The sequence below is a fragment of the Erythrolamprus reginae genome, chromosome 1, assembly GCF_031021105.1.
Source record: "Erythrolamprus reginae isolate rEryReg1 chromosome 1, rEryReg1.hap1, whole genome shotgun sequence".
NCBI lineage: Eukaryota > Metazoa > Chordata > Lepidosauria > Squamata > Dipsadidae > Erythrolamprus > Erythrolamprus reginae.
In genome coordinates this window covers 93,247,415-93,271,498 of record NC_091950.1, presented here as the reverse complement: position 1 = coordinate 93,271,498, position 24,084 = coordinate 93,247,415, and the positions used below count along the sequence as shown (strand labels likewise).

Here is a 24,084-nt window from a genome sequence, read left to right as displayed (position 1 = left end):
TAAATGTTAAAGGCAAGGATTTGTAGTCAGATTCCTCTGGTTTTAATGCACACTGATCTGCTTTGTGGATTCTGATACTTTGAAAGTATTGATTGTTTTCAGAAATTGCCTCTGATTTTTATCTCAGAAAGGCAGAATATTCTGTTCAATGGTTTCTACCTGATTCCCATCTCTCTTGGATTTGTGTCCAATGGGTGAAGAAAATGATGCTTCATATGTTTTCATTAAGGTCACTATAATTATTATAGTAGCCATCATTACGCCCAGTTTACTGGCAAATCGTTGAGAAGCCATTTTGGAGGCTTCAGGGTTGCCACAAAGCAGTGGTAGGGGGGATAGTTATGTGGGGGTTTGTAGCCAAAAAAATAAAGTTTTCATGTTGTTCTGTCGGGCTCTCTGGTAGACTCCTCCCAAAAATTCACAGGTACAAATTTCAGACACACACACGTTTGAAAATTCAAAACAATGTTCTTTATAATGAAAATTCACTTAAACTAAGCCCTCTTTTGGTATAGCAAAGAGCACTCGTCTCCAAACAAACTGGTAATTTGTACAAGTCCCTTATCAGTTCTGTGATACTTAGCTTGCAGCTGTGAGGCAATTCACAGTCCTTCTTTCACAAAGTGAAACACACTTTGCTCTGGTTTAGTTTCAAAGCGGGGAAAAATCAGCACACAAAAGGTCAAAGGCAGCAAAGCAGTCACGAAACACAACGATCAGATAATCCTCCACAATGGCCAAACCCACAGGCTGCTCTTTATAGCAGCCTCACTAATTACCACAGCCCCACCCAGCCACAGGTGGCCTCATTTTCTTTGATAATAATCTCTCAGTTGTTGTTGCCTATGCATCGATCTCTGCATGCGTGGCTGTATCATTAATTCTTGTTCTGAATCCAAGGAAGAGCTAGATAATTGATCTCCTTCTCAGCTGTCTGCCACACTCTCCACCTCCCTGTCACTCATGTCTTCTTGGTCAGAGGAGCCTTCATCAGCAGACTCCACCGGGGGCAAAACAGGCCTGCAGCATGTGGATGTCTCCCCCACATCCACAGTCCTTGGGGCAGGAGCTGGGCCAGAGCTAACCACAACACATGTGAGAATCAAGGACACTCTCACAGATGGCTGGACAGAAGAGGAACAAGTAACCAAGTGACCAGCCAAATCTAGGATTCGACAGCATGACTAGTGATTTGGGGGGGAAAGGGAAACCTTTTAGTTTTAATTAAAGGAAAGCTGTGGCAAATCCTAGAATCGTCTTTCACCAGTTTGTGCCAATATGCTGTACCCAATAAATTGTTCTTTGAGGAGCTTGAGTGCCTCTGAGTTTGATTTTTATGAGCACATTACTTGGAATGCTGATGGGAGGAACATGGACACTATCCAGAAAATGAGTGGTAGTAAAAGACCTATATAACTCAAACCAGAAGCTGCACCAAATTATGAGGAGAGGGTAGCATTGAAGGACATGTTCAGGAGGGCAAAGACCCCTCTCATTGCCTATTAATGTATGCCTTTCCACCAGATGCTTCTACAGCAGCATAAAAATATATAGAATAATACAATACAATTTAGTTCTTTCACTTACCCTGGATTCTCTTTCAGTTTTCAAATCATCTTCTTCTTCTTCTTCTTCTTCTTCTTCTTCTTCTTCTTCTTCTTCTTCTTCTTCTTCTTCTTCTTCTTCTTTATTTATTATTTTATTTTATTTTATTTTATATTTTATTTTATATTTTATTTTATTTTATTTTTTATCTTATCTTATCTTACTTTACTTTACTTTACTTCACTTCACTTCACTTCACTTCACTTTACTTTACTTTACTTTATTTTATTTTATTTTATTTTATTTTTATTTTGTCCAATGCACAATAATACACAAGGAAGGTCATAGAGGTTATACTCGAGTAAAATATATTAGAGAAGGAATAGAAGTGAAAGTTTAGGAATAGAATATATCAATTACAGAATAAAAGGATGTTATGAGAGTAGTATAAGAAGAATAGAATGGAAGAATAGTAGATACAATATATGAGGTATAGGAGAGACAATAGGACAGGGGACGGGAGGCACGCTAGTGCACTTATGCACGCTCTTGACATTTTTCCTGCAAATTGCTTCTGGACATTTTGCCAACTATTGTGAGCTTCCTTATATCTCCAAGACTGTTTCCTCAGACTTGATTTATTATTTCATGGACTTCTGTTGGCTGTTAACGAAGTTGAATTAACAGCCGGTGTTCAGCAAAAACTGTTTTACACTGTATTTGTGCTTGCCAACTACTAAGAAAACTCATTAGTAGTCATTAATTTAGTAAACGAAGGTTTGGACAGTCTTTGTGTCTGCTGCGTTCTTTACGGTCCATAGCTGGGACAGAACAGGCATCTGCTGGAGGAGTAAATGGGAATTACCAATCTGTGAAAGTCATTAGGAGATAAGAAAAAAATCATGGCATTTACGGGATGATATCATGTTTATGTACCATTGTAAGACTTTGTTTTGATAATTTTGTTTTATCCTACACTGCCCTGAGTCACATTCATGAGATGGTCAGCTGCATATAGTAAATCTGATGTAAATAAATAAAATTTGGTATCGTTATATTTGCAGCTGATGCATCTTTTTTATCTGCATTATTTCTTCAGTGAAATAAACTGGAGGTTATGATTAAAAATTACAAATCTGTTTAGATCCTGACACATCCATATCTTGGCAACAATAGGTAACTGAGTTACCATTGCTACCTTTCATCTAAGTATTAATCAAGGTCAACCTACTTTGGTTTTTCAAGATCAGCGGAGGTCAGCTAGATTCTGCCACCTGCCACAGTTCTGACATAAAGACCAAATCTGTCTACAGGGCATGATTAAAATTGTTATCCCTCAAATCTGCTTCTTTCCCCTGGCATAGTGTGACATCTTGGACCACTGTTATCATTCACTCATGCCAGCATGGCTTGATTATACCCCTTATTAATTTGTCTTATTAATAAGTGGAATGAATTGGACGGACACACATACATATAGTCAATTAGACAAACTTCAACACCATCCTTTATGCTCAGCAAAGCAGAGAGGTCAAGATAGTTTATTTATTTTATTTATTTATTTTATTTTATTTATTCATTCATTCATTCATTCATTCATTCATTTATTTATTTATTTATTTATTTATTTGTTTGTTTATTTATTTATTTATTTATTTATTTGATTTGTATGCCACCCCTCTCCGCAGACTCGGGGTGGCTAACAACAACAATAAAACAGTATATAACAAAATCCAATATAAAAACAGTTAAAAGCCCATTATATAAAAACCAATCATACATACAGATATACCATGCATAAAATTGTAAAGGCCTAGGGGGAAAGTATAACTCAATTCCCCCATGCCTGGCGGCAGAGGTGGGTTTTAAGCAACTTTTGAAAGGCAAGGAGGGTGGGGGCAATTCTAATCTTTGGGGGGAGTTGGTTCCAGAGGGCCGGGGCCGCCACAGAGAAGGCTCTTCCTCTGGGTCCCGCCAAGCGACATTGTTTGGTTGACGGGACCTGGAGAAGACCCACTCTGTGGGACCTGACTGGTCACTGGGATTCGTGCAGCAGAAGGCGGTCCCTGAGGTAATCAATTTATGCAGTTTATGCTGTCATATGATTTTCCAATTTTAAGTGCCTGGTAAATCAGGAGGTCTGATTTTCTGGGGAAGCAGGGGCTCCAGCACACCCAATTATATAGCAATATCTCCAAATTTGTTCCCCAGCTTTATTCAATTCAATTCAATTCAATTTATTGGATTTATATGCCGCCCCTCTCTGAAAACTCGGGGCGGCTAACAACAGTCATGAACAATATACATGAACAATATACAGTAAAAATCCAATACTAAAAACTAACTTAAAAAACCCTTAATGTATAAAACCAGCATACGTACAAACATACCATACATACAGTTGTATCAGCCTAGGGGGAGAAGAAGTCTTAATTCCCCCATGCCTGGCGGCAGAGGTGGGTTTTGAGTAGCTTACGAAAGGCAAGGAGGGTAGGGGCAGTTCTAATCTCTGGGGGGAGTTGGTTCCAGAGGGCCGGGGCTGCCACAGAGAAGGCTCTTCTCCTGGGTCCCGCCAAGTGGCATTGTTTCGTTGACGGGACCCGGAGAAGACCCACTCTGTGGGACCTAACTGGCCACTGGGATTCGTGCGGCAGAAGGCGGTCTCGGAGATATTCTGGTCCGATGCCATGAAGGGCTTTAAAGGTCATAACCATCACTTTGAATTGTGACCGGAAACTGATCGGCAACCAATGCAGACTGCGGAGTGTTGGTGTGACATGGGCATATTTAGGAAAGCTCATGATTGCTCTCGCAGCTGCATTCTGCACGATCTGAAGTTTCCGAACACTTTTCAAAGGTAGCCCCATGTACAGAGCGTTACAGTAGTCGAACCTCGAGGTGATGAGGGCATGAGTGACTGTGAGCAGTGACTCCCGGTCCAAATAGGGTCGCAACTGATGCACCAGGCGAACCTGGGCGAACGCCCCCCTCGCCACAGCTGAAAGATGTTTCTCTAATGTGAGTTGTGGATCGAGGAGGACGCCCAAGTTGCGAACCCTCTCTGAGGGGGTCAATGTTTCTCCCCCCAGGGTAATGGACGGACAGATGGAATTGTCCTTGGGAGGCAAGACCCACAGCCACTCCATCTTGTCTAGATTGAGTTTGAGTTTGTTGACACCCATCCAGGCCCCAACAGCCTCCAGGCACCGGCACATCACTTCCACTGCTTCGCTGACTGGACATGGGGTGGAGATGTATAACTGGGTATCATCGGCATATTGATGATACCTCACCCCATGCCCTTGGATGATCTCACCCAGCAGTTTCATGTAGATGTTAAATAGCAGGGGGGAGAGGACTGACCCCTGAGGCACCCCACAAGGGAGAAACCTAGAGGTCGACCTCTGACCCCCCCCACTAACACCGACTGCGACCGACCGGAGAGGTAGGAGGAGAACCACTGAAGGACAGTGCCCCTCACTCCCAACCCCTCCAGACGGCGCAGAAGGATACCATGGTTGATGGTATCGAAAGCCGCTGAGAGGTCAAGAAGCACCAGGACAGAGGACAAGCCCCTGTCCCGGGCCCGCCAGAGATCATCCATCAATGCGACCAAAGCAGTTTCCGTGCTGTAGCCGGGCCTGAATCCAGACTGCTGAGGACCTAGATAATCGGCTTCTTCCAAGGACCGCTGGAGTTGGAGTGCCACCACCTTCTCAACAACCTTCCCCATAAAGGGAAGGTTGGAGACTGGACGGTAGTTGTTAAGCACGGCTGGGTCCAGGGAAGGCTTCTTGAGGAGGGGGCGCACAAGTGCCTCCTTATAAAGGGCTGGAAAGGACCCCCTCCCCAAGGAAGCATTGACAATCTCCTGGGCCCAGCTCCGTGTCACCTCTCGACTGGCCGAAACCAACCAAGAGGGACACGGATCCAGTGAACAGGTGGCGGAACTCACAGCTCCAATGGCCTTGTCCACTTCATCAGGTGTCACCAAGTCAAACTCCTCCCAGACAGATGGACAAAGACGTTTAGCCCCAGTCACCTCGACTTATTCATTGTCAGTCGACTCTGTTTTACAATTGGAGTCGAGGTCCGCCCGGATCCGAGCGATTTTATCAGCGAAAAATGTGTTAAAGTCCTCGGCACTACTCTGTAAGGGCTCCCCAACTCCCCCCTGATTAAGAAGGGAGAGGGTTACCATAAACAGAGCGGCCGGGCGGGATTCCGCTGATGCAATCAAGGCGGCATTATACGCGCATCTTGCCGCCTTGAGCGCCACTTTGTAAGTCTTAACATGTGCTCTTACAAGTGTTCGATCGGATTCGGACTTACTCTTCCTCCATCGCTTCTCTAGACGTCTCTTCTGGCGCTTCAACTCCCGGAGCTCCTCATTGAACCATGGAGCTCTACGGGGTTATTGATTTTAGGATAACTTTTCTTTTTTTTAATTGATTTTAGGATAACTTTTCTCTTTTACAGAGATCATTTGCTGCTTACTGTAAGATTCTATTAATTTGATCTCAAAGCTGAGTCCTAAAAGTATGGGAGAGGCACCTTCGGATCAATGGATGAATGAACTTGCAAATGCTGCTTTTTAGCCTCTCAACAACTCAATATTATCTGAAGGAAAGAAAGTTTTAGCTGGTGCAAAAGATGCCTTAAAGTTACACCAACAAACGATTAATATACTTTTGTATGGTTTTGAGATATGGCACAGTTTGTAAGTTATAACATGCTGCTTGTTCAGAATTCTGATCCTAAGCCTCCCAAATTGTGATATGACAAACAACATGTTGCAGCTAAAGCTAAGAAGAACCGAAGAACTGTTGGAAAGGACCTTGAAGCAGCAGTAATATTCATTTTTTCCCGTATCGGTTCTGTGGGTGTGGCTTGGTGGGTGTAGCAGGGGAAGGATACTGCAAAATTTCCATTCCCACCCCACTCTGGGGCCAGACAGAGGGGGTATTTTCTGGTTCTCTGAACCACTCAAAATCTCTGCTGCTGGTTCTCCAGAACCAGTCAGAACCTGCTGAATTTCACCCATATCTTGAAGGTCTTCTAGTCCAGGCAAAAATTCCTATAGCATTTCAGGCAAACAGTTCTCCACTCCCTTCTTGAAAACATACAGTAATGGAGCACTCACAACTTCTGGAGGCAAGTTGTTGCGCTGATTAATTGTATTATTATTATTATTATTATTATTATTATTATTATTATTATTATTATTAATTAGATTTGTATGCCGCCCCTCTCCAAAGACTCGGGGCGGCTCACAACAGTAATACAAAAACAATATAACAGTGAGACAAATCTAATATTAAAATAAAACATATCTAAAACCCCAACAATTTAAAAACCATACAACACATACATACCAAACATAAAATATAAAAGCCTGGGGGAGGATGTCTCAGTTCCCCCATACCTGGCGATAAAGGTCGGTCTTGAGTAATTTGCGAAAGACAAGGAGAGTAGGGGCCGTTCTAATCTCTGGGGAGACTTGATTCCAGAGGGCCGGGGCCACCACAGAGAAGGCTCTTACCCTGGGGCCCGCCAAATGACATTGTTTGGTCGATGGGACCCGGAGAAGACCAACTCTGTGGGACCTTATTGTCTGCTGGGATTCGTGTGGTAGAAGGCGGTTCCAGATGTTTTAGCTGTCAGGAAATTTCTCTTTTGTTCTAGATCAGTGATGGCAAACCTATGGCACAAGTGCCACAGGTGGCACATAGAGCTATATCTGCTGGCACATGAGCTGTTGCCCTAGCTCAGCTCCTGCACACATGTGCACAACAGTCAGCTGATTTTTGGCTCGCACAGAGGCTCCAGGAGAACATTTTAGATTTCTGGAGGGCCTCTGGGGTTCAGGGGCATTTTCACCCTCCCCAGGCTGCAGGAACCATTTGGAACCTCAGGCGGATGAAAAACGGGCCTACCAGGTCTTCCGGAAGTCTGGAAATGGGCCATTTCTGACCTCTAGGGGGCCTTTGCAGGGGTGAGGGAGGCCGTTTTCACCCTCCCCAAGCACTGAATTATGGGTGTGAAGTTGCATGTGCGTGATAGGGTGTGTTCATGCGATTTCGGCACCTGAGGGGAAAAAGGTTCCCCATCTCAGTTCTAGATTGCTTCTTTCCTTGATTAGTTTCGATTTATTTCTTCTTGTCTTCATTGCTTCACCTGCTGTCAGGTGAAGCTTGAGGAAGTACATAAGATTGAAAAAAATATATATGACTCCCTTGTGAAGTTCCTCTATGGTATGTGGATAGTATCCTGGAGAAAAAATTGAAATCTCTATAGAAAAATAAATGGAATTGTAAATGGCTGACTGGGAGCGAATGGCACAAGCTGTCAGAGAGAGAATCTTTACTGGTTTCTTTTTAAATCTTGTTGTCAGGCCACTTCCTTTAGGTGTTTCTGGAACATGTTGCTCAGTTTCAAACCTAGTATGAACACTTTTATCACGTCTATCTCTAGTGATCTGAGTCCTCTGCTCATAATCTCAGATCCTTCCAATGATTAGCTTCCTATTATTATCTTCAATCTCATAGCGCAACTGAAAAGTGGGGAAATAATTGGTGAAGTTCTGTTTCCAACAGGATTCTTGAAATGGAAGTTATACTGGTGGATTTCTGTTTAGCATCTTTAACTATGTTACTTACATAAGGTACAACACTTATCTATCATTAAGTGTTTTACCTTATGCTTCTTGACAAACTTATCTTTTTCTTTTATGTACGCTGAGAGCATGTGCACCAAGACAAATTCCTCTTGTATCCAATCACACTTGGCCAATAAAAATATTCTATTCTATTCTATTCTATTCTATATCTGTATCAATCCATCTTCACAGATGCCTAAAGAGTGGTACCAATCCATAACAGTTCCAATTTTTAAGAGAGGAGATATGATGAACTTGGACAGTTATTTCCCATCAGTTTACTAAGCATGACTCATTAATTGTATCCTAGACATCTCTATGTGAGATGTATTTATGAGGGAATGCATGAAAATACATTAGCTGGGGAACAAGCTGCCTTCCTAGCCAGATGGCACCAGTTGTTGGAAAAAAATACATTCCAGGCATCCAAAAGGAAAACCTTATGCTGCTTTTACCAATTTAAGATCCGCTTCCAACTTGATATTTATAATGAGACCATGGAGGAGAAAAGAAAATTTCCCTAGACATTGGTGTTTATTACATTTGATTCTAATGGTGTACGAAAACATGTATTTGCAGTTAAGGTATAGGTGTGTTCTTGTCTCATTTTTTGTTTAACTTTCACTTTGATTTCATCATAAAAATCATGTCCAAATGTGAGTTTCATCACTGACCCTCCCATGATAAAGAATAACCTTATTGTTCTGCCAGCATGTTTCAACCGCCCGTAATTACAGGGCAATTAGTCCAGGAAAACACACACCACAGGATAAAAGGAAAAACCAAAAGTTTTTATAAGCAGAAAAACAGAAACAGATCCCTTTTTAAATGTCAATGGGATTTTCTGGTACACACAAAGCACAGGTTAAATGCAATCCAATTGCTCACCAAATAACTGGGAAATTGAGTCCAATTCTAAAGTCCAGAGAGTCCACACACAATCTTGAACAGCACAAAAACCACAATCTTAACAAAACAATGAATCAGATAAACTGCCATGAGGCTAAAACACCAGGCTGCACTTTTATCTGTAGCACTAATTACAGCAGCCCCATTCAACCACAGGTGGCCTCATTTTCTCTTGTAATAATCCTTCAGTTGTTGTCTCCTATGCATCACTCTATGCATGCGTGGATGTGTCATTAATTCTTGTTCAGAATCCAGGGATGATACAGATGATTGATCTCCTCCTGGGCTGTCTGCCAAACTCTCCTCTTCCCTGTCACTCGCGCTTCTTGGTCAGAGGAGGCTTCGTCAGCAGATTCCATTGGGAACAAAACAGGCCTGTGGCATGTGGATGTTTGCCCCACATCCACCTGCACATTCCTTGGGGCAGGAGCTGGGCCAGAGTTAACCACAACACTTATATCCATCTTTTTTTAGGCCAATGATGAGGTGGTCTTTTTATTAATATTTTTAAAACATTCTACTTCATTTTAAAAATCAATAAAATGTTTCCTGTCAACAGTAAAAATAAATTCACTGTAAATATTGTTTACCAAACCAGCTAATTGGGTTTGCTTAATGATTCCAGTGAAGTCAGAATTGTTGTTCTCTTTATCAATGGTTTTTTCTCTCTTCCCCCATGTTTGAAATTAATTTTGAAGACGTTCCGGAATTGTTTACTATTCTTTGGGAAACATTTAAAAAACTGAACAGCCTTAAAAGAAAAATAATGGTTCCCTTTTGTATTTTTTCTAGATTGTCTCTTATATAATGCTCAATGGAACACTGATTTTTTAGCATCTTCAAAGCACAAATAATTACACTGTCTTTTCCTTCAATATATTCCACTGAAAACTAAATATGCTCACTGCAACCGAGACTGAATAATAAAGTTGGCTGAATTATTATTATTTATTAAAAATTTATGCTGCCCATCTCCCCTGTAAGGCAACTCTGGGCATGTTTCAAATTATAAAAAGATAAATAGAAAAGTAGCTAAAATATTTTAAAAATGCCTTAAATTTTATTTTATGAGCCATGGTGGGACAGCCGTGAGAATGCAGTATAGGCTAACTCTGCCAACTGCCAGTAGATCAGTCCTGATTTGCTCAATGTTGTCCATCCTTATGAAATTAGTAAAATTTGTTGTTGGGGAAAATATGTTTGCCTCTCTAAACTGCTTAGAGAGGGCTGTAAAGCACTGTGAAGAGATACATAAGTCTAAATGCTATTGCTAAGTCTAAGCCCAACATATAGCCTGACACCTGTTTTTTTTTTCTCTACCACCTACTGGCATGGGTTTCCCCCCCCCTTATTTCCTTGATGCTTTTATTCAAGTTTTTTTAAAAAAATGAAGCACAATATAATCTGTCCACACTTTCTAGGAATGGATAAAGGTGAAGGTAATAGTAAAGTTTTAAGGAGAAATAATAGAGAGACTTGTGGCATCTTAAACATGAACATATTTATTATGGCTTAAGCTTTGTGGAATATAGGGCATTCAAATTGCTCCCATGTATGTGAACTTAATTTTCCATTATACCAACTTGCAGTGGCTGGCACATCTGTCATATTGCTGTCCGTTATAATGTGCTGAACCAGCACATCTGGGAGCTGATCATTTAAAACTCATAAGTACTAATATTTAAGTTCCAGCTTTCATATCCTTTCTTCCTACCAGTGAAAAAGAGAGAATTTTTTTTACAGAAAACAGCTGAATCTGCAAAACAGCTGCATGGGTAAATGAGAACCATCGCTCAGCATTAAAACACAGGTTCTGTGTGCAGAAGGTCATATGTTTGAATCCTCATTGTTTTCAGGTAAGGTTAAGCAAAGTTTCTGAAAACTGCTGCAAGTCAGTGCAAACTTTCTTGGACTAGATCAGGGTGTCAAACTGGATCCGGCCCATGGGGTGCTTAGACTTGATTCATGGGGCTGTCCTGATATTTTTTCTGATAATGAAAATGAAGGGAGACTAGTACAGCTCTATTTCAAGCTATTTTGCTCCCATCAGCTAGCCATACCCTTACCGGGATTTGAACCTGGGCAGTCTGCCTATAAGGCAGTAGCTTTTAACCTCTAGGCCACGAGATCTCTTTCTCTCTCAGCTCACAGCAGGGAAGAGTTATATATGGGGTTTTTTTTTCTGGCAAATTACCCTGGTGTTGTGGTTAGCTCTGGCCCAGCTCCTGCCCCAAGGACTATGGATGTGGGGGAGACATCCACATGCTGCAGGCCTGTTTTACTCCCGGTGGAATCTGCTGATGAAGGCTCCCCTGACTAAGAAGACATGAGTGACAGGGAGGAGGAGAGTGTGGCAGACAGCTCAGAAGGAGATCAATTATCTAGCTTCTCCTTGGATTCGGAACAAGAGTTAATGATACAGCCATGCATGTGGAGAGCGATGCATAGGCAACAACAACTGAGAGATTATTATCAAAGAAAATGAGGCCACCTGTGGTTGGGTGGGGCTGTGGTAATTAGTGAGGCTGCTATAAATAGCAGCCTGTGAGTTTGGCCATTGTGGAGGATTATCTGATCGTTGTGTTTCGTGCCTGCTTTGCTGACTTTGACCTTTGTGTGCTGATTTTTCCCCGCTTTGAAACTAAACCAGAGCAAAGTGTCTTTCACTTTGTGAAAGAAGAAGGACTGTGAATTACCTCACAGCTGCAAGCTAATTATCACAGAACTGATAAGGGACTTGTACAAATTACCAGTTTGTTTGGAGACAAGTGCTCTTTGCTATGCAAAAAGAGTGCTCTGTTTATTTGCATTTTCGGTATAAAGAACATTGTTTTGAATTTTCAAATGTGTGTGTGTCTGAAATTGTATCTGTGCATTTTTGGGAGGATTCTACCAGAGAGCTCGACAGAACACCTGGTATACCCAAATATGGGAGGGAGCATACTACTCCCTTTTTCCTCTCAGCCCCTTCAGGGGCCATTCAGGCAGTCAATTTTTATAACCGACAAACTATATTCTATATGGGCAACATATGTTTGCTCATAATGATCACTAAAATTTCAAAAGCATTATATTTTATAGTCTCCATCTTGAGCCCCCCCCCATGCCCCTCCTATTGGATACAGTCACTGATCACAACTAGTTCATAACGCCTCAGAGACAACAGCATCTCTGACATGTTCATCAACACCTTTATTGCCCATAAAATATTTTGCAAGCACAGCATATTCTTATGTCCCTTGCCTTGGCATTAAGGAATGTCCCTTTAGTTGGACCCTTTTCTAACTAACAAAAGAATGTCTGTTCAGCATATATTTTCTCCAACTGTCTTAAAGTGATTAATGTTTAACAAGGATGACCTGCAGGTCAACCAGTTCAACCCCCGCCCCGCCCAAACAGAGTTAAAACCTCTACATTTATATAAATTTCTATATACTATTTTATTTTTGAATTTTCTTATCTACTACAGAAGTAAAATGCACACTTTGTAGGATCATTACTGTATAAACTTTTTTGTTTACTCCATTCACTGTTACTGTATGCTACTATCTCAACATGCTTAAATAGTGATAATTCATGCCTGCTATCCTTCACCTTTGTGTGAGTGTTTTAGACTCAGAATTAAGATTTCTGACCTAATGAACTTTCTTTTTTTAAATTTTAAAAGTTTTTATTTATAAATATACAATATATACATGGGTTACAATTAACGACATAGACATGTCAAATTACTGAAAGTGCGAATAATGGGTAATTACAGATTAAAGCAATAATCCTGTCGAATTATAATTTAAACAGTATGCATTTGACAATGAACAGAGACAAATAAACAAAGAACGTGGACAGACATACAGACATACAGAAAAAAGAAAAGAAAGAAGAAGAGAGAGAAAGTAGAAGGAAGGAAAGGGTGGGCGGGTGTACAGTAGGTCTGTGTTACAATTGTGAACTAGATATATTTTCAGTAGCTCATTTCCTTATATCTAATATTTAAAATTTTAGATAAATAAGAGAAAGTGTTGAATAAATCAACCTAATGAACTTTCTTCAGGTTATCTATGATGTTCAGATTTTTCATGAATGATGCTAACATCCATTCCTGGTTATTTATTGTTGATTTTTCTACCTTCTGCTCTTTAGCCAAAACAATCCCAAAGTAGTTAACAAATATTGTTTGTTTGTTTGTTTGTTTTTTGTTTATTTATTTTTTATTTATTTATTCTTTGTCCAATATACAATACATATGGAAGAGAGTAGGCATTAAGTAATATATATAAAGATAGAAGGAAAAAGAGGATATATATGATATAAGAAATAAGGAGAGAATATATATGATATATGTATGTATATATATGTAGATAGATAGATATATGTAGATAGATAGATAGATAGATAGATAGATAGATAGATAGATAGATAGATAGATAGATAGATAGATAAGGTAAGGGAAGACAATTGGACAGGGGACGATAGGCACATCAGTGCACTTATATACGCCCCTTATATAAGTTTGTTTTGTTTGTTTGTTTGACTATTATCCTTGCTTTCAGATTTATAGTCCAAAAGATAATACACACCGAAGGAACAGGCAGTGCATGAAGAAAAAGGAAATCAGGGTTTCCTTCTTTTAGCAACAGCATTTAGACTTATATACTGCTTCATAGTGCGTTTATAGCCCTCTCTGAGCGGTTTACAGAAGCAGCATATTGCCCCCAACAATCTGGGTCCTCATTTTTACCCACCTTGGAAGGATGAAAGGTGAAGTCAAACTTGAGCCGGTGGTGAGATTTGAACTGCTGAACTACAGCTAGCAGTTAGCTGAAGTTGTCTGCACTGCTTTTGACATTCTTACTTTGAATGGCCAGGTGAATAGTTTATGTCACCAGAACGGCAACTGTTTATAGGAACAGACAATGTCAACTTCTTTCTCCACTAGGTAGTGGAATAAACTTGCTTCTCTTCTCTCTATCTGTTTTATCTTCACCATTGATCTTCTACCCACACATCCCAGTGCAAATGAATGAATTGATTGAAAGACTGAGAAGAACACTAATCAAAATTTATTATTGAAGCCTCAGTGGTTGAAAAATGCATCAGCAGCAAAAACAACACAGAAGAGCAAAACTTGCTTCCCTGCTTGATTCCTATCTGTAGTGCCTGAGAAGTAGTGAAGGGCTGCAATTTTTTTTACTACCACACTGTGAGCGTGGGTTATTTTGTGGGTGTGGCTTGCTGGTCATGTGACCAGGTGGGAGTGGCTTGACAATTATGTGACCAGGATGGCTTAAAAGTCATGCCGCCCCGAGTTTGCGGAGAGGGGCGGCATATAAATCCAATAAACCTAAACCTAAACCATGTGACTGGCTTAAAGTGGCCTTCTTGATGTCACTCACATCAATAATAATAATAATAATAATTATTATTATTATTATTATTATTATTATTATTATTATTATTATTTATTAGATTTGTATGCCGCCCCTCTCCAAAGACTCAAGGGTTAGGGTTAGGGTGCCTGGCCTCTCCTTGCCTCAAAGAGACACAATTTCCTTATCTATTTACTATTATTAAACATCCAAAACATACTATTTAATTCTATGTATAGATACTATATGTGCACATACATATTAGCCACAGGCACACAAAAATATTCATTATTTATTATATAAACTGTATGTATATGTACACACACACACACACACATGCACAGCTCTTCTAAAATTATACACATTCAACCTCATTTATTGCGATAGGAAAAATATACCCAGAGGGGGAAAAAATCATTTTTTTTCTACCAGTACTGAGTATCTGGCCAAAATATTTCTACCGGTTCTGTGTACCTGACCGTACCCGTAGGAGCCCCTCACTGCTGATAACTGAACCTTTGTGCACAAGCAGATCAATCCTAACTGGAGTGAGTGAGAACAGTAGGGCAGGTGACTCACCACTTTGAATGACCTATGGGGTCTACCTTGCTAGAGCAAAAGGCTGGAACAGGTTTTCTTCTTTTCTCCTTGGGAATCCTATCCTTCAAGTTTGGATCCAGTAGATCAGAGGTCCCCAACCGCCGGTCCGCGGACCGGGACCGGGCCGTTGGGGCTTTTCAGCCGGTCCGCGGCGCCAGGGCCCCCTCGGCCTTTCCGCACCACCAGCGGCGCTCCCCCCGCCAGCCAGCCAAGCCCCGCGCCCGCCGGAACCAGCTCCTCGCTCTCCCCCCGCCGCCCGCCGCGTTTGCAGGAGGTGGGGAGGGTTGGGCGGCCCGCCAAGGCCAGGAGGGACGCCGCTGCCCCCCCTTCCCTCTCTCCGCCCGCCGCTGCGCCTCCTTGACGCCGAGAGGAAATGCCGGCAAAGGCTTTCCTCAGCGGAGGCCGGCGAAGGTGATATTGAATGTCGGGGGAGAACGGGCGGTTGCACGCGCTCCCTATCTCCCTGCTAGCCCACTCGGAATATTCAAAATAAGAAAAACCTTTGCCGGCGAAGGCTTTTCTTATTTTGAATATTCCGAGTGGGCTAGCAGGGGGATAGGGAGCGCGTGCAACCGCCCGTTCTCCCCCGACATTCAATATCACCTTCGCCGGCCCCGCCTCTCCTGCAAACCCCCTTGCTGAGAGCCCGGGGCGAAAGTGCTCTCGCAAAGGTGAGGCGGGCAGGGCGTGCACGCGTCATCGCTGAGAAGAACGGAGAGAGAACGAGAGTGAGTGAGAGCAACAGACAGCAAGATAGAGAGAAAGAGAGAGTGAGAAAGGGGGGGAAGAGAAAGAGATAGCAAGAGAGAGAACAAGAGAGAGAAAGAGCGTGAGAAAGAAAACAAGAAAGAGTGAGAGAGAGAGAAAGCAAAAGAGACAGAAAGAAAACAAGAGAGAGAAAGTGAGAAGAAGAGAGAGAAAGAGGGGGAGAGAGAGAGAAAGAGAGAGGGGGGAGAGAGAGAAAGAGAGGGAGAGGGAGAAAGAGAGAGGGAGAGGGGGGAGAGATAGCAAGAGAGGGAGAGAGGGAAAGGGGGAGAGAGGGGGGAGAGAAAGAGAGAGGGAGAGAGAGAGGAGATAAAGGAAGAGGAGAGAGAGAAAGGAAGAGAAAGAAAGAAAGAGGGATAGAAAGAGAGAGAGAGTGAGAGATGCTCAGTGAGCCTTTCTTTGAAGTTGCCTTTCTTTCTTTCTCTTTCTTGCTTTCTTTCTTGCTCTTTTTCTTTCTCTCTTTTACCTTCCCTTCCTCTATTTCTTCTTTTCTTTCTCCTTCCTACCTTCTTCCCTTACTCTCCCCTTTCATAAGTTTCCTTGCTTCCTTCCTCTGTTCCTGTCCCTTCCCCCTTTCTTTCTTTCTTTCTTTCTTTCCTTCCTTTCCTCCCTCCATTTCTTGCTTTCCTTTTCCTTCCTCCCTTCTTTCCTCCCTCATTCCCTTCTTTCACTCCTTCCTCTCTTACTCTCCCCTTTCACACCTTTCCTTGCTTCCTTTGCACCCTTCTTTTGTTCCTGTCCCTTCCCTCTTTCCTTCCTTCCTTCCCACCCTCCGTCCATTCATTCACCCATTCCTCTCTTGATCGCCCCTTTTACGGCGCCGCTGACAGCTAGCTCCCCCCCCCCCACCGGGCCATGGAAAACTGGTCTAGCTTAAAGCCGGTCCCTGGTGCAAAAAAGGTTGGGGACCTCTGCAGTAGATCATGCCTCCACCTCCACCATGTCTAGTTGACCTACACCTACAAATCTTTCTGCTATCTTGTGAATGCTCCCACCCACTGCTATCCATGAGCCCCTCTGTGCCAGTTAATAATTACTTTTTCTGTTTAATCCAAGTTGGATCCAACCTGTCGAGGCACCTTTTGCACGTACAATTGATGGTTTAAAAAGAAACAAAAGAGTAAGGAATGGTGATAAATGCAAACATCATTTTAAAGTCAATTCCGAGATGACCTTTTCCCACATGGAGATAATTTTGGCCAATGTGGATATGCACCAGTGATGAGCTCCTACAGGTATAATCAGCTACTCAGAACTATAATCAGCTACTCAAAAAGTTTGGTCAGGTAGAAAAAAATTGATTTTTTTTTCTTTTTTTCCCTTCTGGGCTCTGGGTATGTTTTTCCTACCGCAGTAAATGAGGTTGAATGCATATAATTTTAGAAGAGCTGTATGTGTGTGTGTGTACATATACATTTTTGTGTGCCTGTGTGTAATATGTATGTACACATGTGGCATATATACATATAATTAAATAGTATAATTTGGATGTTCAGTAATAGTAAATAGATATGGAAATTGTATCTCTTTGAGGCGAGGAGAGGCCAGGCACCCTAACCCTAACCCTTGGAGTGAGTGACATCAAGTTGGCCATCTTTAAGCCAGTCACATGAACTTTAAGCCACCCCGGTCACATGATCATCAAGCCACTCCCACCTGGTCACACGGTCAGAAAGCCACACCCACAGAATAAACCACACCCACAATGTGGTAGTAATTTTTTTTTGCAGCCCTTCACTGACATGCACCATCATCTAAAAATGCACATGAGTCAATTGTACCTTTCAATGCCCTAGTATTTTAAAATTTGGCAAAATTTTGATTATTTATTATTTTAATCGGCAAAGAAGTATTTTGGTTTTGTAACCCAATATTCTGAAATAAATGTCTACAAACTCATTCCAGGCATGTTTGTTTTTGTGCCATATATATATATATATATGTATGTATGCATGTATGTATGTATATATATATTTGCCACAAACCCAAACATGGCTTCTTCTACCCCAATTTTAAGAAAACATTTCTGTTGTGCTTTCAGAGATATCACAGAAATGACATTGCCCCTGGGCATACCTTATTTTGTTGACAAGTTATTATCCCAAGCAGTTCCCTCTTATTTCGATAGCAGTGGAACAGCAACCTTTCTAAATTGCCTTGATATTTCATCGACAGAAAGCATTATAGCTTTTACTGATCACTGTCATGAACTTCATACATTTCACACCCACTTCAATATGAACACTTCAGAACAGATTAGTTCATTTTCTTGGACTGCATCCTAAGTCCATTTTCACTGGCTGTATTTTCAATATATGGGGGTAAAGACAGATTGGAATAGACTACACAGCTTGGGATCAAACATGTTCACTCAGGATAGGTGCATTATTCTTCATTCCACATACTCTTCCTCTTACTTTTTTTATTTTTAACACTAGATTCATAGCCTCCTTTACTTTGTACAATACAAAGAAGCATCCATAATGTTCATAACAGTCGTGGGTTCTAAAATCTGTTGCTATCGGTTCTCATGCGCACTTGCTCATGCGTGTGACGCTTCTACACATGCACAGAAGCATCCCAGGTGTGTGGGTGGAGCCTCCCACCGTCGGTGCTACCAGTTCACAGAACCAGGCCAAACCATGAGCAAACCAACACTGGTTCCCACCCATTCTCCCTGCAACAGCTGCATGAGGTTTCTTGGTCTATGAAAGAATGATGGAAGGCTGTCTGTCATGCCTAAAGGAGAAAACTCGTGGTAACCTGATTTCCAGTCCAGCACTTTAATTATATAAACTTGCTGACCTTATTATTGTCACGCTGAATATTGACTGCCCCAGAGACATTCAGTAATTAAATAGTTAACTATGTGTGTTTTATTAAGATCCTCCTATTATGATGTAATATCCTGCCACATCTAACCTCACATCCTTCTTCTTCATGCAAAGATCTCCATTCCTATTCTAACCTCCATCATGTAAGATGTATTTGTTGTTTTGTCCACCGGGACATGTTTATTTTTTCTACTTTTATAATAAAAGAAATCTTGTTTGAACAAATGAATGGGCTCTCATCCGGCGCCTCCACGGTGGGTTAATGTTCAAATGGACATTAATCACTTACAAACAGTGACAATTATGACCTATTGCAAATTGATTGAATATTATGTTCCCCATGCATACAGGTCATACCTATGACCTTCAAACTATTTGTCATTTATGCAGTTGTTGCTACACAGTAATTCTGAGTGCTGATTGAATTTTTATCTGAAAGAGAACACTTTATGAGAACTTTGCTTTATGGGAAGGCCAAAAAATCAGAAAGTAGCAAACCAGTGACTGTTCAGAATGCAGATAATATTGGATATGCTGAATTGGACTTGCAAGTGACAGATTCCTCAGTCCTTGCTTAACAATGAATGCTCACTACTGAAGACTGTTCAAAAGCTATAGTTCAATCCTTGTTATCATAAGACCATTCAAAAGCTCCAGAAGAGCTGAATGGAAGAAGCTTCTTGGATGAGAGGTGAAACATCTTCAAAGGAAACCAGAAAGCCCAGTTGCCTGTTGAAAAAGCACCTTTGGGACAACTATGACTTGGATGACTGAGAATCTCCACAGTCAAGACCACTCAAAAGTTCAACTGCTCTAGAAAGCAGCCACATGTGCACTAATGTGCATGCTTTGAAGTGCCTATGTTATAATCCTACTTCATAAGCTGCACTTGCTTCTAGGTACAATTTATTTGCTGACTGTGACCTGTAAAGCCCTATAAGATCTGATTCCTTTAAGAACACCCATCTACTGTGGTTTGCTCTGACATTTTCCACCATTGCTCAAAGTGAAAGGGGAAAAAAACAACAGTTTGCAAATATTGTGAGAAGCTGTTGCCTGGGTAGGCATCTGTGAATCAGGTAAAATCCAATTTGAATGGTCTATTTTATTTGTAAAATCAATCCAATTTGACTTGACAGTTTCAATTGATTTGGAAAATAGATCTAATTTAATCTGGATGTTCAAATCAAATTATCAAATTGAGTCAATTTGATTTAGAAAATTAGTATTTTTTTTAAAAAAAGTTGTTTCTATGTGTACATAAAAGGGTTTCTATGTATATATAAATGATTTGAAGCCATTTGATTCAAGTCAACAGTTTCAATCAACTTTCTTATTGATTTTATTGAAAATTGATTTGACTCAAAGATGCAGTCTAATTGACTTCAAATTGAATGTCTAAATTGAATATCTGTATAGTTCTATAAAATTACTATGAGATGGGCAATGTTTGAATAATCATGGTTTTAGTCATGGGAATAAGAGCAAGAGCCTCTTATCCTTATCCTTAATGCCTCCAAATTCTGCAAAATGAGCCCCTGTTAGTAGCACATTTTCAGGAGTCATACATGGTTACTGAGAAGCATATAAAGTCCATGATCTGTAAGTCACCTATTCCTGCATTAGCAGTATAGTGGTACCTCTACCTAAGAACGCCTCTACTTATTAAGAACTTTTCTAGATAAGAACCAGGTGTTCAAGATTTTTTTGCCTCTTCTACAGAAGGCCGAGCCAGTTTGTCATTCCCCTTTTAAGAAGAGTTCTAATTTTATTTATTTATTTATTTTGTCAAGCACATATTGGAGGTATGCAAAGATATAATAATATTCATATACATGATACCAGTAAGAAGAAAAGAAGAAGAAGAAAAATAAGAAGAAACATTAGCTATAATAATATTCATCTGCATGGTATTAGTAAAAAATAAAAAAAAACATTAGGACAGAAGGGGGATGGAGGCACGCTGGTGCACTTATGCACACCCCTTACTGACCTCTTAGGAATCGGGAGAGGTCAACAGTGGATATGGTAAAGTTTTGAGGGTTAGGTGATGATACTACAGAGTCTGGTAGTGAGTTCCATGCATCAATTACTTGGTTACTAAAATCATATTTCCTGCGGTCAAGTTTGGAGCGAATTATTATTATTATTATTATTATTATTATTATTATTATTATTATTATTATTATTATTATTATTATTTAATTAGATTTGTATGCCGCCCCTGTCTGCAGACTCGGGGCAGCTCACAACAACAATAAAACAATATACAACAAATCTAATAATTTAAAAATCACTAAAAACCCCTTATTAAAAGCAAACATACACACAAACATACCATGCATAAACTGTATAGGCCCGGGGGAGATGCCTCAATTCCCCCATGCCTGACAGCAGAGGTGGGTTTTAAGGAGTATATGAAAGGCAAGGAGGGTGGGGGCAGTTCTAATCTCCGGGGGGAGCTGGTTCCAGAGGGTCGGGGCCACCACAGAGAAAGCTCTTCCCCTGGTTTCCGCCAAACGACATTGTTTAGTTGACGGGACCCGGAGAAGGTCAACTCTGTGGGACCTAACTGGTCGCTGGGATTTGTGCGGCAGAAGGCAGTCCTGGAGATATTCTGGTCTGATGCCATGAAAGGCTTTATAGACCACAACCAAACATTAGGTTTATATCAGTTATGTGCTCATGTGTTGTTGTGGTTCCATGTGGCACTGTTCCATGTGACACTACACATGGAATATTGGAGAGACAGTAGGTTCCAGCATGAGTTGGAAAGCTTGGGAGACTAAAAGTCTGGTCCCTGTGACCATAGTGGATCATGCGACATTATCCTGGGATATGTTTATTCTCCTTCATTCATCAAGGGATCTTATTCCCATGGAGGTGATTGTATAAATCTGTCATAGCTTCAAAATTTCCTGCTCTCTGTTGGGTACATTGAAAACTTATCAGTGATACTAAAAAAAACCATTGCTATAACAATATTAGATCAGTACATTATTTTCCTGTGTGGGAAATGAAAATAAGAATAATAGAAAGATTTCACAAAAATATTTTCCCCTGTCTATGAGTAGGGGAAAAGCCCCTATCTTGATTTCTGAAGAAGAGGAGTTGAGAAATTTCATATTTGTCACGGAGCCAATTTTGTTTCAACAGTTTTCCTCATACTGTGAAATCTCCACCATTAAATCATAAAATCCAAAGGAGCAGATACAGCATTTCTCCTATTTTGCTTGCTCTCCAGGTCTCCTTAGGTGATTCTTAGCGGCTTTAGTTGCAAGATTTTAGGTTTGTAGATGAAAGATTTAGGTTTCTTTTCTCCCACCATGATACTCCTTATTTGTGTTATTAGGGGGTTTTTTTTGTCTCAAGGTAATAATTTTCTTCCCTAATCAGATTAAACCAAATGGGGTTCCCTAACCAGAAAAAAAGAACTGTTGCAGCTCTGAACTAATTTGTGCACAGCAAAGGGATTTCCTTCCCTTCCTCTGGTGTCTTAATTGTAAGCTTATTCCTTTGATTTGGATCTAAAAAAAACCCCCAGGATTGTAGCTATGGGAGTTGAATGTATTTATTCAATATAGGGAGAAGTTGTTATATACTTTGTTTAGTTGCACACTGCTATCACAATGGCATATATTATGCTGATTTATTCCCCCTCTTTCCAAAGGAAAAAATATTTCTCCCCCCCCCCCCAACATCTTGCTATCCTGCCTTAGGCTTAGCTTGAGGTTTTTAAAAGATGTTTCAACACCCCCCTTTTTTTCTTAAATGTTGCATGCCTAATTTTAGTTTGGTTCGTTTCTAAATCAAAGGCAGCTTGATACATATCTCACAATTATTTAGGCCACCATAATCCCTTAAATCAGTTTACAAATAGTGTTGACAATCAACAAATCCATTTGGAAAAAAAGGAAAATGATCATTATAAGGCTAGGGGTCACTTGGGGTCTCTCTCTCTCTCCTATTCTCTCTCTCTCTCTCTTTCTCTCTCTCTCTCTCACACACACTCCTATCACTAGCTGTCAAATGCCTTATAACATTTGCTGATCTATTTTACCCAAAGCAACAGCAAATTGTTAACAAGGCAATATATAGATGGGGCAACTGGCAAGAGCATTAAATCCATAATAGGATAGCATACAAAGCAAAGGGAGAGATTGACAGAGGGCCAGTAAATAGCATCTTTGTATGCCAAAACTGCAGCTTGTGCAACAATGGTTCCAAACCAGAGATCTGAGAATAATCTGTGTTCCTCTTTCTATGATGATATAATAACCTTCATAAGGAAAGGGAAAAGAAAAGAAAAGAAAATTGCTGTTTTGTACTATGGAATCCATAGTGGAGGTTTTTCACAATCAACCTAGATCTATGCAGAAGCATTGGACTTTTAACTCTCAATAAGTTCTATCACACATCTGCTTATAAAGTAAAAACACTTTGGCACAAACAAAGGTTCACATGGCATCTTTTGTTAGTAAGGACAGCTTAAGAATGAAATCAAAATCAGAACCCTTTTTTTAACGTTTATTTTCAGTAGGAGCTAAATGAACGACCCCCTGGGTGGATTAAATAAGAACATAAGAAGAGCCATGCTGAATCAGGCCAAAGCCCATCGAGTCCAGCATTCTGTGTCACACAGTGGCCCACCAATTGTCCATGGGGATCTTGAGCAGAAAGAGAAGGCAAGACCCTCCCTTTCTCCTGACCCTCAAGAAATGGTACTCAAGGGAATCCTGCCTGCCTCAATAACCATTGATACACTTGGCATCCATGAATCTGTCTCATCCTGCCTTGAAGCTATCAAGGCTGAAAGCTGTCATGACCTCTTCTGGAAATGAATTCTATAAACCAATGACCCTCTGGGTGAAGAAATATTTCCCTTGATTTGTCCTCGCTTTCTTACCTATGAACTTTAGGGAGTGCCCCCTTGTCCTAGCATTGTGTGATAGAGAAAATATAAAATCATGCATGGGATAGAAAAGTTGGATAGAGAAAATATATTTTCTCTATCCAACTTTTCTATCCCATGCATGATTTTTATACACTTCAATCAAGTCACCCCTTAAACGATGTCTTTCAAGGCTGAAGAGCCCAAGTGATTTACATATCAGCAAGAAGCTCTGTTTGTTTGGCTACAACAACAACAACAACAAGGCTTAGGACCAGATTATCTTCAGGACCGTCTTCTGCTTCATGTATCCCAGGGGCCAGTTAGGTCCCACAGAGTTGGTCTTATCCAGGTCCCATCGGCCAGACAATGTCGGCTGGCAGGGCCTAGGGGAAGAGCCTTCTCTGTGGAGGCCCCGGCCCTCTGGAATGAACTCCCTCTGGACATACATACCGCCCTCTCCCTCCTGGTCTTTCATAAAGCCTTAAAAACCTACCTCTGTCAGCAGGCATGAGG

General features: G+C 40.9%; 1 long non-coding RNA gene across 1 annotated transcript in view; it reads right to left on the bottom strand.

Moving 5' to 3' along the window:
- Window positions 1-2,340: 2,340 nt before the first annotated feature.
- LOC139157662 (uncharacterized) overlaps window positions 2,341-24,084 on the bottom strand; it is a 71,361-nt gene continuing 49,617 nt past the window's right edge. The window contains exon 3 of the long non-coding RNA XR_011557528.1: window positions 2,341-2,414. This is a non-coding gene — a long non-coding RNA (uncharacterized lncRNA). The remainder of the gene's footprint in view (window positions 2,415-24,084) is intronic.